General features: G+C 37.6%; 2 protein-coding genes across 21 annotated transcripts in view; one reads left to right on the top strand and one right to left on the bottom strand.

Annotated features, from left to right (window-relative positions):
- RPL27A (ribosomal protein L27a) overlaps positions 1 to 18,163 on the top strand; it is a 288,193-nt gene that overhangs the window by 91,554 nt on the left and 178,476 nt on the right. The window lies entirely within an intron of this gene.
- Positions 1 to 18,163, bottom strand: part of STK33 (serine/threonine kinase 33) — a 216,665-nt gene that overhangs the window by 120,349 nt on the left and 78,153 nt on the right. The window contains exon 1 of one of the 19 annotated variants that reach the window (XM_077963528.1): positions 3,859 to 4,103. The exons of the other annotated variants lie outside the window; for them this stretch is intronic. The gene's annotated coding sequence lies outside the window, so the exon portion shown is untranslated. Of the gene's footprint in view, positions 1 to 3,858; positions 4,104 to 18,163 lie in introns of those variants that run through there. 19 annotated transcript variants of the gene reach the window in all.

Raw genomic sequence — 18,163 nt, 5'->3', positions numbered from 1 at the left:
TAGCCACATGTAGAATATTAAAACTGGATCGTTTCCTTATATCATATGCAAAAACCAACTCAAGATGGATTAAAGACTTAAATGTAAAACCAAAACTATACAAGCTTTGGAAGATAACCTAGGCAATACCATTCTATACATAGGAACTGGTAAAGATTTCATGATAAAGATGCCAAAAGCAATTGCAACAAAAACAAAAATTGACAAATGGGACCTAATTAAACCAAAGAGCTTCTGCACAGAGGAAAAAAAACCTATCAACAGAGTAAATAGACAACCCAAAGAATGGGAGAAAATATTTGCAAACTATGCATCTGACAAAGGTAAATATCCAGAATTTATAAGAAACTTAAATTAACAAGCAAAAAATAAACAACTCCATTAAAAAGTGGGCAAAGGACATGAACACTTTTCAAAATATGACATACATGCAGCCAATAAGCATATGAAAAAATGCTCAACATCAAATCAAAACCACAATAAGATACCATTTCACACCAGTCAGAATGGCTATTTTTGAAAAGTCAAAAAATAACAGATAGCGGTGAAGTTGCAGAGAAAAGGGAATGCTTATACACTGCTGGCAGAAATGTAAATTAGTTCAACCACTGCGGAAAGCAGTTTGACGACTTCTTAAAGAACTACCATTTGACCCAGAAATCCCATTATTAGGTATATACCCAAAGGAATATAAATCATTCTACCATATAGACACATGCATGCATATGTTCATTGCAGCAACACTATTTACAATAGCAAAGACATGGAATCAACCTAAATGCCCATCAATGGTAGACTGGATAAAGAAAATATGGTACATATACATCATGGAATACTACACAGTCATAAGAAAGAATAAGATCATGTCTTTTGTAGCAATATAGATGGACTGGAGGCCATTATCCTAAGCAAACTAATGCAGGAACAGAAAACCAAACACCACATGTTCTCACTTATAAGTGGGAGCTAAACATTGAGTACACATGGACACAAAGAAGGAAACAATAGACACTGGGGCCTACTTGAGGATGGAGGGTGAGAGGAGTGTGAGGATTCAAAAAACTACTGATTGGGTGCTATGCTCAAATCTGAGTGACAAAACAACATATACACCAAACCCTTGTGACATGCAACTTATTTATGTAACAAACCTGCACATGAACCCCTGAAACTAAAAGTTTAAAAATCTCCACTTTGAAACTATTAACCCTAAATGCTTTCCCAGCTCAAAGGATCTATGTCTTTGACTAGCATTTTAATCAGTTTCACTTAAAATTCACTACTCTTTCTTCCTTGGGTGGAAAGCCCTTCTTCATTTCTCCCAGTCTGCACCTTCCAGCTTCTTCTGATGATGATTTAGCCCACTAGGTCTCATTCTTTTTATCTGACTTGTCACCAATCATCCTTATCTATATAATAAAGGCACTCTAAAGGGACTCCCTCCTTTCTAACATTTCTCCTATACTTGAACTTGACTTCTGTGTTTTAAATAAGTAGGACTCTTTTTCCTTCGGCAATTAACAAACATCAAATGGAACACAATAGTTTTAAACAGAATTACATAGAAATTGTTTCACAATGGACTTTAAAACTGTACTCCTTAAGTTTCCAGTGGCTAAAACTAGTCATTTGTTTGCTCTGCCAGGGACTCATATAAAATAGGAAAATTTTCCCCACTCCATGTTTTATCTCCTCTACACAATAACAAATAAAATAAGTGCAACAGACTATTTTAGCCAGACATAAGCCTGGCAAAGCTGAAAAACAGGATTCAGAGGAAGAGGCAGATAGGAGCTTTTCTACTCCACTCCCATGAAACTGACAGCTACTGCTCTTATGAACCAATACATCATTATTGACATTGGGTGTGGGAATATGTAAGCTTTCTAAGAAGCACAGAGAGCCCTTTGACAACTGCGTCAATTCTCACAATGACAACACTCTAAGCAGCATTTCCAGGGGTAGCTGTTGTACTGTGCTAAAGTTGGCTTGTATCAACTTGCAAGAGCCAATTGTTTTAATTTTTAGGAATTCTGAGATATAGTTGTTAAATACAATTACTATTAAAAATTAAATTACAGGCCATGTGCTGTGGCTCACACCTATAATCCCAGCACTTTGGGAGACCAAGGTGGGAGGATCACTTGAGGCCAGAAGTTCAAGATCAGCCTAGCAACACAGGGAGACCTCATCTCTACAAAAATAAAAAATAATTAGCCAGGCAGGGTGGTGTGTGCCTGTAGTCCCAGCTACTTGGGAGGCTCAGGAGGATCACATGAACCCAGGAGTTCGAGGCTTCAGTGAGCTACGATCGTGCCACTGTATTCCAGCCTGGGTGACAACAGCAAGATCCTGTCTCTAAAAAAAAAAAAAGAAAATAAATAAATTATATAAACTTATAATAAATTACATAGAAACAAAAGTAATAAATACTCAAAATTCATCACTTCCTAATCATTTCATCACAGTTTATGCTACGATCTTGCAGTTCTTTGTGCCTATTGCATTTGTATGCTGAAAATACTACACAATGGTGTGTTCACGCACATCTCTTCCCAACTCCACAGCAGTGATGGCAGCTTAAAATTAGCCACAGTGGGTGTGCTTATACCATGGAATTGGCAAATACCATAAATCAGGGCTTATTTTTCTGGAAAGGTGGTTGCTAAATATTTACCGACACACCACTGGACAGCCATAAACTGTAGTCCATTTTTCCTCTGGAATGGCCTATTGGCTCCACCTTGAAACTCTTATTCAGTGCTTAGCATCCTGATTTGCACCTAAATATGCCTGATATATAAGCTAATGATAAAAGTTCACCAAATGAAGCCATGCAGTCTGTTACCTATTTAAAAATTGATATTTTTCATAGATTTATTGAATGTTAAAGTTGGAAGGAGCCTTAGAAGGCATGTATCGAAACTGTTCACTAGTGGAAGGACTCTCCCCTCTGACATTCTCGGACAGATGTCAGTTTAGTTTCTCTCCTCTCTGTGCTGCCATGTGTGCTATTTCCTCTGCGTGGGATGTTCTTCCTACCATCCTGCCCTTGCCCAGGTTCGTCTTTTTCTGGATCACTCCTTGTGATTCTTAAACATCACCTCTTCCAAGAAGGCTTCCCTAACCTCTAAGGCTGACCCGGTAACCCTTCCGTGTGTTCTTGGATCACATGCTCCTTCCTCCTGCACAGCATTAGTCACACTCCACGAATTCCCAGTTTCTCTTTCCTCAGACCGTAAGTGCTAAGGATAGGGAACACACTTGCCTTGTTCATTACTTTACTCCTGTTGCCCTATCCAGGTGTTGTCAAAAGAAGCACTCTATAAATGTGAACAAATGAATGAAGGAATGAATGAATGAGGCAATAGGAAAGGCACTGGCCTTCAACTCCCAAAACAACGCTCAACTCCCAACTCTGCCCTTACTAGCTAGCTGTGAGCCCTTTGTTAAGTTATATTAAGCTTACACGTTAGCCTCCGTTTACTCACACATAAAATGAGAAAATTAAGACCAATTCGCCACTGTTGAGGATTAAATGGGATGATTTATGAACATAAAACTTTTGGTAAACTGCAAAATGGCTTTAAAATGCCATATACAGTATTATTATTGCTGGGCACTTCCAGAGAAGGGGAACTTAAGTTCTGCAATGCCACCCAGTCTGATTTTGATAGCTATAATTGTCACAATCTCCATAACTTCAACTCTTGACCTAAAATTCTTCCAACTCAACATAATAATCTAATCTTTTTTCCATATGATAGCCTTTTAAATACTGAAGATCAGAGCTAAGGTGCCCTTACTAACTTCGTCTTAACAGTTTCAGCTTCTTTGAGCAGGTGGAAGGAAACTTACCTTCAGAGAAACTCTCTTTTTTATAATTTGGGCGGTACTAAAGAGCCCTATATTCATTTTCTATTGCTTCTGTAACAAATTAGCACAAACTCAGTGGCTTAAACAATACAAATTCAGTATCTTACAGTTCTGTAAGTTAGAAATCTAACAGTCTCCCTGGGCTAAAATCAAGGTGTCAGCAGGACTGCATTCTTTTCTGGAGGCTTTAGGAGAGAATCTGTTTCCATGCTGATTCTCCACAACTGGAAAAGGTTCTCCAATTTTAAGGACTCATGTGATTAGATTCGGCCCACCTGGATAATCCAGGAAAAAAAAAAAAAACCCTCCTCATTTGAAGATCCTTAACCTTAAATAATTCTGCAATGTCTCTTTTGCCATCTAGGGTAACATTTTTACAGGTTTCAGGAATTAGGACATGGACACCTTTGGGTGGCCATTATTCTGCCTACCACAAGCTCCTTTATGGCCATTTTCCCTCTTACATTTGTCAACATAATTTACCCACATACACACTTTTACCTTTTTAATTTGATATAGATACACACACACATATACATATGCACATATATATGTGTGTGCTTATAAATAAATTATCCCTTTCTCCCCTGCTTACTCTGAGTGTCCATTCACATGCTAGCCATGGGGCATCCTATATAGTAGATTATACTTCAGATTTCCAATTCCGATCATTGCTTTTCAAACTAAATATGGATTTATCTTAAGTGACATGTGGTCACTTATCTCAGGCTTTGTCTACCTAACATCAAAATATTAAGTAAAAAGTGAAAATTCAGTCCATTTTCCAGATTTACCTAATTTCAGGGATCTGAAATACAAAAAAGACTATGCAAGGCCTTCTAGTAGCCTTGCCCCCAAAAAGAGGCTTGGTTGAACAAAACTCCCTGAGCCAACCAGCCCTCTAGCCTAGCTCTCTGCTCTTGAAAAGTGCTGTGTTCTTTCTACAATATCCAAAGATTGCCTAGGTTCAAATCCTGGCCACTTACTAAGTCTGTGATCTTAATCCACTTCATCTATTTGTGTTTTAGTTTACTCATCAGTAAACTGGAGATAACAGAGCACCCTCCAGAGGCTTATTATGAGGAGTGAATGAGTTAATACATATAAAATGCTTATACTGCTGCCTGATGAATTATAAACACTCGATGCTCATTGTAAGGGGGTATGAGACAGGGAATGAGTCTAAATCATTACCCAGCAAAGATTCTTTGATGACTCCTGTGGGAAAGGTGAAGGAGGAAGGAGGAAAGATAGAGCATGTCTATGTCTTAAAACCCATTTATCTTAAAGAAGACTAAATAAGGGGGACAGGGGGGTACACTTAAAGGCACCCCGATGAATAACCTCTATCTCCACATAAGCCCAATCAGAAATTGATTGGGTAAACAAGTCCCTCATTTTTAATACAAACTGACAACTGAGGCAAATATAATAATTCCACAAGCATTTAATGAGCACCTATAATATGACTCCTATCACAAGGATCCTGCAGTCTAGTCGAGTATTTCTCAAAAGCTTTGACCTGATCTACAATAACAAATACTCTTTGTTTTGTTTTGTTTTGTTGTTGTTTTGAGATGGAGTCTCACTCTGTCGCCCAGGCTGCAGTGCAATGGCACAATCTCGGCTCACTGCAACCTCTGCCTCCCAGGTTTAAGCGATTCTTCCACCTCAGCCTCCCAAGTAGCTGGGATTATAGGCACCCTCCATCATGCCCAGCTAATCAGCTAATTTTTGTATTTTCAGTAGAGATGGGTTTTCACCATGTTAGCCAGGCTGATCTTGAACTCCTGACCTCAGGTGATCTGCTCACCTCAGCCTCCCAGAGTGCTGGGATTACAGGCATGAACCACCATGCCTGGCCAACAAATATATTTTTACATTATGACCCAACAAACATATGCATGTATATACTGAAACAAATACTCTACCTTCTATCTTCTATTCTTTTTACTTTATTTTATTTTATTTTATTTTATTTTTTGATAGGGTCTCACTCTGTCACCCAGGCTGGAGTGGAGTGGCACAATCATAGTTCACTGTAGCCTCAAACTTCTAGGCTGAAGTGATCCATCTACCTCAGCATCCCCAGTAGCTAGAACTAGAGGTGCCCACCACCACCATAACCAGCGAATTTTTAAATTTATTGTAGTGATGGGGTCTCCCTATGTTGCCCAGGCTGTTCTCAAACTCCTGGGCTCTAGCAGTCCTCCCACCTTGGCCTCCCAAAGCATTGGATTATAGGCATGAGCTACGGTGCCTGGCCTTGCCTTTTATTCTTACCTATTCTATTCCTCTTTTTAAAAACTCTTGTCACAACACCCCTCACCCCACTAAATTGATTTCACTATCCATTAATGGTCATGGTCCAAAGTTTGACTAAATTGGTATTGAAATATATCAGTCTGGACATGTGACGAATTAACTTCAACACAATGGAGAATGGAAATGTGGAGAATGGGTTTCTCCCTAAATAGGAGCTTGAAATGAATAACCATCAAGGTCCCAGTCAATTCTAAAGGCCAATCATGACCAGGCTCAGTGGCTCACGCCTGTAATCCCAGCACTTTGGGAGGCCGAGGCGGACAGATCACCTGAGGTCGGGAGTTCGAGACCAGCCTGACCAACATAGAAAAACCCCATCTCTACTAAAAATACAAAATTAGCTGGGTATGATAGCACACACCTGTAATCCCAGCTACTCAGGAGGCTGGGGCAGGAGAATCACTTGAACCCGGGAGGCGGAGGTTGCGGTGAGCCAAGGTCGTGCCATTGCACTCCAGCCTGGGCAACAAGAGCAAAACTCTATCTCAAAAAACAAAAAAAGAAGCCACTCATTACAATATGTTCAGACATTAAATGGCATAGTCTGATCTATATTAAGGAGACTTCTCATATAAAAGATAAGAGTTCGATGATTAAATCTTATCTTTTTGGGTAAATCTACAGGAAGAGACATCTTAATGAAAACCTTCCATATGACTGTAGTTGACTCCCCTTCTATAACTTTACATGTGTAGAAATGGTTCTTTTCAAACTTCCCAATGAAATCAACGCTTCAAACATAACACTTGGGCCATGAAAATACACCCAAATCAAATATGGGTAGAGTTTAAATAAATTTATTATTTATTAAACATTTTCCAGCAGATCCTGAATCTAATGATGAATATGTTTTAATGATCCCATAATATTTGTTACAAAACAGTACATTTTTTATTTCAATAGTTTTGGGGGTACAGGTGGTTTCTGGTTACATGAATAAGTTCCTTAGTGGTGATTTCTGAGATTGTGATATACCCACAACCTAGCAGAGTACACTGTACCCAATATATAGACTTTTATCCCTCACCCCCATCCGTCCTTCCCCTTGAGTCCCCAAACTCCATTATATCATTCTTATGCCTTTGCCTCCTCATAGTTTAGCTCCCACTTATAAGTGAGAACATATGATATTTGGTTTTCCTTTCCTGAGTTACTTCACTTAGAATAATGGCCTCCAGATCCATCCAAGTTGCTACAAGGGCCATTATTTCATTCTGCTTTATGGCTGAATAGTATTCCATGGTGTGTAAATACATTTTCTTTATCCACTCGTTGATTGATGGGCATTTAGGTTGGTTCTATATTTTTGCAATTAACAATTGTGCTGCTATAAACATGTGTGTGCATGTGTCTTTTTCATATAATGACTTCCTTTCCTTTGAGTAAATACTCAGCAGTGGCATTGCTGGATCAAATGGTAGTTCCACTTTTAGTTCTTTAAGAAATCTCTATCCTGTTTTCCATAGTGGTTGTACTAGTTTACATTCCCACTAGCAGTGTAAAAGTGTTTCTTTTCACCACATCCACACCAACATCTATTATTTTTTGGCTTTTTAATTATGGGCATTCTTGCAGGAGTAAGGTATCTCACTGTAGTTTTAATTTGCATTTCCCTGATAATTAGTGATGCTGAGCATTTTTCATGTGTTTGTTGACTGTTTGTATATCTTCCATTGAGAATTGTCTATTCATGTCCTTTGCCCACTTTTGGATGGGAGTATTTGTCTTTTTCTTGCTGACTTGCTTGAGTTCCTTGTAGATTCTGGATATCAGTCCTTTGTCAAATATGTAGTTTGTGAATATTTTCTCCCACTCTGTGGGTTGTCTGTTTGCTGATTATTTCTTTGGTAGTGTGGAAGCTTTTTCGTTTAGTTAGGTCCCATTTATTTATTTTTGTTTTTGTGGCATTTGCTTTTGGGTTCTTAGTCATGAATTCTTTGCCTAAGCCAATGTCTAGAAGAGTTTTTCCAATGTTATCTTCCAGAATTTTTATAGTTCCAAGTCTTAGATTTAAGTATTTGATCCGTCTTGAGTTGATTTTTGTATAAGGTGAGAGATAAGGATCCATTTTCATTCTTCTGCATGTGGCTTGCCAATTTTCCCAGCACCATTTATTGAATATGGTGTCCTGTCCCCAACTTTATGTTTTTGTATGCTTTGTTGAAGGTCAGTTGGCTCTAAGTGTCTGACTTTATTTCTGTGTTCTCCATTCTGTTCCATTCGTCTACATGCCTATTTTTATACCAGTGCCATGCTGCTTTGGTAACTGTAGCCTTGTAGTATAAATTGTAGTCAGGTAATGTGGTATCTCCAGATTTGCTCTTTTTGCTTAGTCTTGCTTTGGCTATGGAAGCTCTTTCTTGGTTCTGTATGGATTTTGGGATTGTTTTTCTAGTTCTGTAAAGAATGACAGTAGTATTTTGAGTGGAACCAGGGATACAGCAGCCAGTTTGGTCTCTTCCATGTTGATTTTGAAGACCCAGCTAGACCCCAAGTCCCTTACACATCAGCCAAGGAATATGCCAAGATCATCCGAAACAATGGCTGTGAAGCACATCTGTAGGCAATATGGCTGAGAAATACAGGAGAGGCCTCTGCTTTTGAAAAGGAGATCTGCTTTAGTGATGATCTTTCAGGCAATCTCAACTTACTTCTGTAATCAATATCTAATATCAGTGGATCTATGATTATAAAGTCTGAATATGTAATGCCTCATGAAGTATTTAATAATGAATGGCCTTTACTGTATTTGTATTCGGATCAATTAGGTTTTTTTTATTATTATTATTATACTTTAAGTTCTAGGGTACATGTGCATAACGTGCAGGTTTGTTACATATGTATACTTGTGCCATGTTGGTGTGCTGCACCAATCAACTCGTCAGCACCCATCTGCTGTATCCCTGGTTCCACTCAAAGTTATCCAGAAGAGACCACGCACAATATACTTGAAGATTGACTTTATCAAGTTGGATAGCTGGAATTTAAAAAAAAAAAAATCATCGCTTCTGGGAAGGCCTTATGAGAACACAGACAAAATCACTCATGAACAGTCTGGATCTCTTTCTCCGTCTTTGCAAGAGATCACAGTGGGAGAAGACAAAACCTGTTCTCTATCCCCCTTTTCCAAAAAAAGAGATAAGTATGTAAGGTAATGCATGCTAATTAGCTTGATTTAGCCATTCTACAATGCTGTACATATACCAAGGCATCATGTTGTACACCATAAATACATCCAATTTTTATTTGTCTATTTTAAAAATCCCCTTTTCCAGTTTTCTGCTTGAATCAAGCTGGGGCTTAATTCAATAAATTGTTATATATTATTCTAAAAAAAAAAGAATGACAGTAGTATTTTAATGGGAATTGCATTGAATCTGTAGATTGCTTTTGGCAGTATGGTCATTTTCACAATATTGATTCTACCCATCCATGAGGTTGGGATGTGTTTTCATTTGTTTTTGTCATCTGTGATTTCTTTCAGCAGTGTTTTGTAGTTCTTCTTGTAGAGATCTTTCACCTCCTTGGTTAAGTATATTCCTAAGTATTTTATTATTTTTTGCAGCTATTTTAAAAGGGACTGAGTTCTTGATTTTTTAGCTTCATCATGGTTGGTGTACAGCATTCCTACTGATTTGTGTACATTGATTTTGTATCCTGAGACTTTACTGGATTCACTTATCAGATCTAGGAGTTTTTTGGTAGGGTTTTCTAGGTATATGATCACATCATTGGTGAACAGTGACAGTCTGACTTTCCCTTTTCCAATCTGGGTGCCCTTTCTTTCCTTCTCTTGTCTGATTGCTCTGGCTAGGATTTCCAGTACTATGTTAAACAGAAGTAGTGAAAGTGGGCATCCTTGTCTTGTTCCAGTTCTTGAGGGAAATGCTTTCAACTTTTCCCCATTCAGTATGATGTTGGCTGTGGTTTTGTCATAGTTGGCTTTTATTACTTAGAGGTATGTCCCTTCTATGCCAATCTTGTTGAGGGTTTTTATCATAAAGGGATGCTGGATTTTATCAAATGCTTTTGCTGTGTCTATTCAGATGAGCATATGATTTTTGTTTTTAATTCTGTCTATGTGATATATCACATTTATTGACTTGTATATGTTAAACCATCCCTGCATCCCTAGTATGAAACCCACTTGATCTGATGTATTATCTTTTTGGTGTGCTGTTTGATTTGGTTAGCTAGTATTTTGTTGAAGATTTTTGCATCTATCAAAACAGTGATATTTTAAAGTATTGCCCTTAATATGTCATAACTCTAAGATATAAAAATGGAAATTCTACAAAATGATCAAAGAAAGCTACTTATAAAGGATTAAATGTGCACATGATTCCTTCTGCGCCAACTATTATTACAAATAAAGCTCCAGATTAAAGGGTAGATCTTCTTTAAGTAGATAATGCTCATAGATAAAACAGACTAATGAATTTTATAGTAAAGTAGTTTTCTGTTGGGTCAATAATCTATAGATTAAGTCTCCTTTATTTCTAGTGACTATCCAAGTTTTCCTTGCTACTTGTGCTTTTCTCTATAACTGATAAAAATTTACATAGTGATATATAATTTCTTTTCATAGTTTGTATTTATTGGGCATCTAATGTATATAAGATATCGTGCTTGGGTCTTGGGGAAATAGAGGGTAGATATACAAAAAGTATCGACCAGAGTCTCTAATAAATACAATCTAACATAAAATGTGACACAGATACACAAAGTATACAAAGTGCTACTGGCTCAAAAAGGGAGAGATGATCTCCAGCAAGGCAAAACATGAAGAGTCCATAAAGAGATTTAACTTAAAATTGGCAGAAGCTGGAAGGAAAAGCATTTCTGTAATAGTTATTATGGTCCTAAGGCAAGAGTGCTTGTGGAGGCAGGAGGTAAAAATGTTCCGAATTTTATTGAAAGCTCATTTCTTATGAGCTTCTTAAGCTTATATTTTTAATTTTAAGTCTAAAACATAAAATACTAAAAGCCTAGATCTTGCACCTTACCTTACTGTCCTTCCTAGGTTCTCGCCTGTACTGTGTTGACTCAGATTTCTTCTTGCACAAGCTTGTTCCCCATCTCATAGAGTCAGCATGACTTTGCTAGGGGAATGCCAAACTACTTTCAGTCTGATCAAATTTTGACCTTGGCCTTCCTCAGGTACACAACTACCTAGTTTCCTGCTCTTCTTTCTTCCTATTGTGTCTTTTAACTTCCCATTATATCTAGCATATTTAGCACCCCTAGGTTTAGCACTGAGTTGCTTTTCACATTAGATTTCTCAAGGACTTACTATTGTAGACCAAATAGAGAAAAAATTAAACAAATGATGAAATTCCTATTTATATATTCCTTCATTCTATAAATGATAACTGATTCTTCAGTTATAAGCAGCATTCTTATGACTAATGATTCATATAAGTTGCTAATGCATACTATCACTTTTTTTTTGCCAGTTAGCTGAAACTATTTACGAAAGCAAGCAAGGAGTCCTGCGCCATCATGGAGAGCCCATGGAGCTAACCACCCTACAGCTTGCTTCTGCTCATCAAGGAAATCAAGAACCTGTTGGTTTTGTCCCTGCCCACCTAACATCTCACTTCTTTTTCATCATCACAATACTGTTAATTCCACCTAATAGAATCCCTTATGCTTGTGTGTAGCCCCTTCCTACCACCTTGATTTCAAATGCTGACCCGTACCTCAAGAAGCTCTCCCTCTCTGTATGTTTCATTTGCAGTGTAAATAAGGGACTATTCATGAATACTGATTTTGTCTATAGTGCTACTGATATTACTGTATCAACCAAAAACAGAACTATAAGTCGATGGTGAAATTACAGTCCATATAGAACCATGCTAGCCACCTCTACACTGCTTGTAGATCCAAACCATCCCCTCACAATCCTTGCAACTTTTTCATCCTCCTGAAATCTAGTTGTTTTTTTTTTAAATCAAACGTACTCAAGACTTTAAAACATTACTTTAATCATGGTAACTTTTTAATTTTTGTGGGTACATAGTAGGTGTATATATTTATGGGATACATGAGACATTTTGACGCAGGCATGCAATGTGTAATAATTACCTCAGGGTAAATGGAGTATCCATCACCTCAAGCATTTATCCTTTGTGTTATAAACAATTCAATTATACTTTTAGTCATTTTTAAATGTACAATTACATTATTATTGACTACTGTCACCCTGTAGTGCTATCAAATACTAGTTCTTATTCATTCTATTTTTTGTACCAATTAACCATCCCCACTCCCCCACCCTACCCCACACCACTATGCTTTCCAGCTCTGGTAACCATCCTTCTATCCTCTATCTCCATGAGTTTACTTGTCTTAATATTTTAGCTTGCAGAAATAAGTGAGAACATACTGTTTGCCTTTCTGTGACTGGCTTATTTCACTTCACATAATGATTTCAGGTTCCAACTATGTTGTTGCGAATGACAGGATCTCATTCTCCTATATGGCTGAATAGTACTCCACTGTATATATGTGTTACATTTTCTTTATCCATTCATGTGTGGACGGACACTTAGGTTGCTTCCAAATTTATGGTAACTTTTATTTTTTGATAAATGACTATAATCATTGTTAACACATTTTCTACAATTTTTCTAATTCATTTTAACACAATAACAGATCAAACCTTTGTAGGTTAGCCTAGAAACTTAGCCATCATGAATAAAACCACTCTATGGGGGGAAAAATCTGAGTTTTAAAAAATTAAACTAAAACTAATTTATAGATTCTATTTGGAGATGTGTAATTACCCATAAAGAGATATGGCCTCATGAAGTAGAGGCAAAAAAAAAAAAAAAAAAAAAAGTATGGAATATCTTTTGAAATACCAAATTCAATTAAGAAAGTTGGCCGGGTGTGGTGGCTCACGCCTGTAATCCCAGCGCTTTGGGAGGCCGAGGCGGGTGGATCATGAGGTCAGGAGTTCAAGACCAGCCTGACCAACATGGTGAAACCCCCTCTCTACTAAAAATACAAAAATTAGCCAGGTGCAGTGGCAGGCACCTGTAATCCCAGCTACTCAGGAGGCTGAAACAGGAGAATCCCTTGAACCCAGGGGCGGATGTTGCAGTGAGCCAAGATCGTGCCACTGCACTCCAGCCTGGGCAACACAGTGAGACTCCATCTCAAAAAGAAAAAAAAAAAGGAAAGAAAGTTACAAGCTTGGTTTTTTTGTGGTGGAGGGGGGAGTAGAGGCAAAGTATAACTAAAATGTACATCAGATTATGATAGATGCTATAACTGTACAAAATGCCATGCTAAAAGCAATTAATTGGGCCTAGGGGTATTAAAAAACTCCACAAAGAAAGTGACATTTGGATGGTGCACTAGGGTAATTCAGACCAACCAGTCTGTTGAGGACAACTAAAAAAACTAGACCAAAAAAAAGAAAGAAAGAAAAAAAGATCTGTTTGAAGGCATCAGGGAGCTACCGTAAGAGGAAAGAATCACCAGGCCTGGATAGGGAGCAGAGTGCTTGCCAATTCCTGAGGAAACAACAGATAGACTGAGTGGGATGTTACTGATAGCCTCCAGGGATCATGGGGATAAGAAATGGAGTCTAAAGTCCACCAAGGTTGAGTACCTCAGGAGCCTTATTACATTGAGGTAGAACTCTGAAGGACTTCCAACCTATAGCAATAGGCATCAAATCATCTCATTCTCTAAAATTGAGTTGACATGATCCTGGACTGGTTATACCCACAGGTGCTAGCTGGAACAAGCATAATCCTCTGAATGTCGATGACAGCATCCTGGACCTCAGATTATCTGTGCAAACAATTCTGCAAATATAATGTCTGGCAAACAATTTAATTTTTTTTTAAACAGGCACATGACTAGACAAGAAAACATGAACAAAACCAGGAATATAAACTCACCAACTGAGGCTCCAAACATTAAAGTTATCAGATACAGACTTTAACTATAAAAGAAATACAGACAAGAAAATTATAATAAAGAATAAGAAAACATAAAAATGAACAAAAGGAAATTAAAAACCTGAAAAATGCAATTGCAAAAATTAGAAACTCAAAGGATGGTCATAACAGCAGATTAAACTCAGCTGAACTGGAAGAGAAGTCAGAAAAATGAACAATTAAAATGCATCCAGATTAAATCAAGGAGAAAATACAAAATATTGAAAATATAAGAGACATATGGAATAAACAAAATTGACAAACTCTTAGCTATATTAAGAAAAAAGAATAGGCCGGGCGCGGTGGCTCAAGCCTGTAATCCCAGCACTTTGGGAGGCCGAGACGGGCGGATCACGAGGTCAGGAGATCGAGACCATCCTGGCTAACACAGTGAAACCCCGTCTCCACTAAAAATACAAAAAAAATTAGCCGGGCGTGGTGGCGGCGCCTGTAGTCCCAGCTACTCGGGAGGCTGAGGCAGGAGAATGGCGGGAACCCGGGAGGCGGAGCTTGCAGTGAGCTGAGATCCGGCCACTGCACTCCAGCCTGGGCGACAGAGCGAGACTCCGCCTAAAAAAAAAAAAAAAAAAAAAAAAAAAAAAAAAAGAAAAAAGAATATTCAAATAAAATCAGAAATGAAAGAAGAGATATTACAGCTGATGTTACAGAAATAAAAAGAATCACAAGAGACTACTGTGAACAATTATATGCCAACAAACTGGATAACCTAGAAGAAACAGAAAAATTCTTAGAAACATAGAACCTACCAAGATAAATTCAAGAAACAGTCTAAACAGATCTATAACTAGAATGGCAATTGAATCATTAATCAAAAACCTCCCAACAATGAAAAGCCCTGGATTATAGGCTTCACTGGTGAATTCTAAACTCATTTTATAAGATTAGCATTAGCCTGGCCGGACGCAGTGGCTCACGCCTGTAATCCCAGCACTCTGGGAGGCCGAGGCGGATGGATCACGAGGTCAGGAAATCCAGACCAACCCAGCTAACATGGTGAAACCCCGTTTCTACTAAAAATACAAAAAATTAGCCGGGCATGGTGGTGGGTGCCTGTAGTCCCAGCTACTCGGGAGGCTGAGGCAGGAGAATGGCGTGAACCCGGGAGGTGGAGCTTAGAGTGAGCTGAGATCATGCCACTGCACTCCAGCCTGGGTGACAGAGCGAGACTCCATCTCAAAAAAATAAAAAAAAAAAAAATAAGATCAGCATTAGCCTGATACCAAGGCCAGATAAAGATACCATGAAAAAGGAAAACTACTGACAATATCTCTGATGAATATAGATGTAAAAATTCTCAACAAAATACTAGCAAACTGAATTCAACAGCACATTAAAAGGATCACAAACCATGACCAAGTAAGACTTATCTCTGGGATGCAAGGAGAATTCAAAATATGAAAACCAATCAATGTGAGACACCATATTAACCGAATTGAAAATAAAATCACATGATTGTCTCAATAGATACAGAAAAGCATTTGGATAAAATTCAACACTTTTTCATGATTTAAAAAAAAAAAAAAAACTCTCAACAAACTAGGAATAGAAGAAAACAATCCCAACATAATAAAGACCATATATGAAAAGCCCATAGTTAACATCACACTCAATGGTGAAAAACTGAAAGCTTTTCTTATAAAATCTGGGACAAGAAAGACATCCCACATTCATAGATAGGAATAATTAATATTGTTAAAATGCCCACACTGCCCAAAGCAATCTACAGATTAAATGCAATCCTTACCAATATCCCCACAGCATTTTTTACAGAAAGAGAGCAATCCTAAAATTCACATGCAACCACAAAAGACCACAAATTGCTAAAGCAACCTTAAGAAAGAACAAAGCCAGAAGCATCACACTTCCTGATTTGGAAATATATTACAAAGCTATAGTAATCAAGAGTATAGTACTGCCATAAAGATAAACATATAGCCTAATGGAACAGAATAGAGATCCCAGAAATAAATCCATGCATATATAGTCAACTGACCTTCAACAAAGATGCTAAGTATACACAATGGAGAAAGAACAGTCTCTTCAACAAATGGCACTGGGAAACCTGGATATCCACATGTAAAAGAACGAAATTGATCTTTATCTAACACCCCACACAAAAACTCAAAATACTTAAACTTAAGAAATGAAAGTGTAGCATTCCTGGAAGAAAATATTTTGATATTGGCCTTGGCCATGATTTATTGGATATGACACCAAAAGCACAGATAATAAAAGAAAAATAGACAAGCAGGATTACATCAAACTAAAAATCTTCTGCACTGCAATGAAAGCAGTCAACAAAACAAAAAAGGCAATCTACAAAACGGGAAAAAAAAATTTGCAAGCCATATATCTGATAAAAGATTAACATCCAAATTATATAAGGAACTCTAACAAGTTAACAGAAGAAATAAAATAATCTGATTTTTGGCCGGGCGCGGTGGCTCAAGCCTGTAATCCCAGCACTTTGGGAGGCCGAGACGGGCGGATCACAAGGTCAGGAGATCGAGACCATCCTGGCTAACACGGCGAAACCCCGTCTCTACTAAAAACACAAAAAATTAGCCGGGCGAGGTGGCGGCGCCTGTGGTCCCAGCTACTCGGGAGGCTGAGGCAGGAGAATGGCGGGAACCCGGGAGGCGGAGCTTGCAGTGAGCTGAGATCTGGCCACTGCACTCCAGCCTGGGCGACAGAGCGAGACTCCGTCTCAAAAAAAAAAAAAAAAAAAAATCTGATTTTTAAATGGGCAAATGAATTAAATAGACATTTGTCAAAAGAAGACATACAAATAGCCTACAGTATATGAAAATGTGCTCAAGATCACTAATTATCCAGGAAATGCAAATCAAAACCACAATGAGATATCTCAACACAATGTTTAAGGTTAGAAGTGGCTTGGGTTTTTATTCAGAAGTTTGATAATGTTTTTGTGACCAGAAACATGCCATAAGACTATAAATATGCCATACGTCACTCTTATTTAAATCAATCCACCTATTTTGGTAAAATTGGTTTTGTTACACTTCATGCACTTAAAGTCAAAGTGTCCAAGAACCTATCATTGACATTAAGGACTTACCGTACTTAAAAATTTGCCAGTATGGTAGATCTTATGTTAAATATTTGCATCACAAAAATAATAATAGTAATAATAAAGAGGCCAAGAGGAAACTTTTTGAGGGGATAGATGTGTTTATAGCATACACTGCAGTGATGGTTTCACAGCTGTACCCTTATCTCCAAATTTATTAAGTTGTACATATTAAATGTGTACAGCTGTTTGTATGTCAATTATACCTAAACAAGCTGGATTTTTAATGTGAAAAAAAGGATAAATCTAACAAAAAGATAACAACTTTAAGCAGAAAACTGTAAAGCATTTTGAATAACATAAAAGGATATTTAAACAAATTGAAGGACATACTATGTTCATAGATTGAAAGATTCAGTATTTTTTAAATGAAGCTCCCCCTAAGCTGACCTAGGGATTCTGTAAGATCCCAATCAAAACCCCAATAGGTGTGTATACGTATATGTGTTGAACAAGCTAATTACAAAATGTATACAGTAATGCAAATTGTCAAGGATAGCCAAAGACAATCTTAAAAAATAAAAAGTGGGAGGACTTTCTCGATCAGCCATCAGTGCTTACTTAGTTGTGTTAGCACATATAGTATTGGTTTAAGAAGAGCCAAACAGATGAAAGATATAGAACAGTGACACAGAAACAGACTCACAGATATAGTCACTTGATTTAAAACAAAGATGACATTGCAAAGCAGTGAAAAAATTATGGCCTTTTGAATAAATGGTGGTGAGAAAAACACATATTCATATGAAAGGAAACCCAAATTCTATTCTACACCATACATTAATACTAATTTCAGGTGGATTTTAAATCTAAACCTGAAAGGCAAAACAATAAAGCTTCTAAAAGAAAACACTAGAAGATGCTTTATGACCCTGGGGTACAAAAAGATTTCTTA

Source organism: Macaca mulatta, chromosome 14 (assembly GCF_049350105.2).
Source record: "Macaca mulatta isolate MMU2019108-1 chromosome 14, T2T-MMU8v2.0, whole genome shotgun sequence".
In the NCBI taxonomy this organism is placed as follows: Eukaryota; Metazoa; Chordata; class Mammalia; order Primates; family Cercopithecidae; genus Macaca; species Macaca mulatta.
The sequence above is the reverse complement of the archived record's forward strand: the minus strand, read 5'-3'. Positions and strand labels throughout refer to the sequence as shown.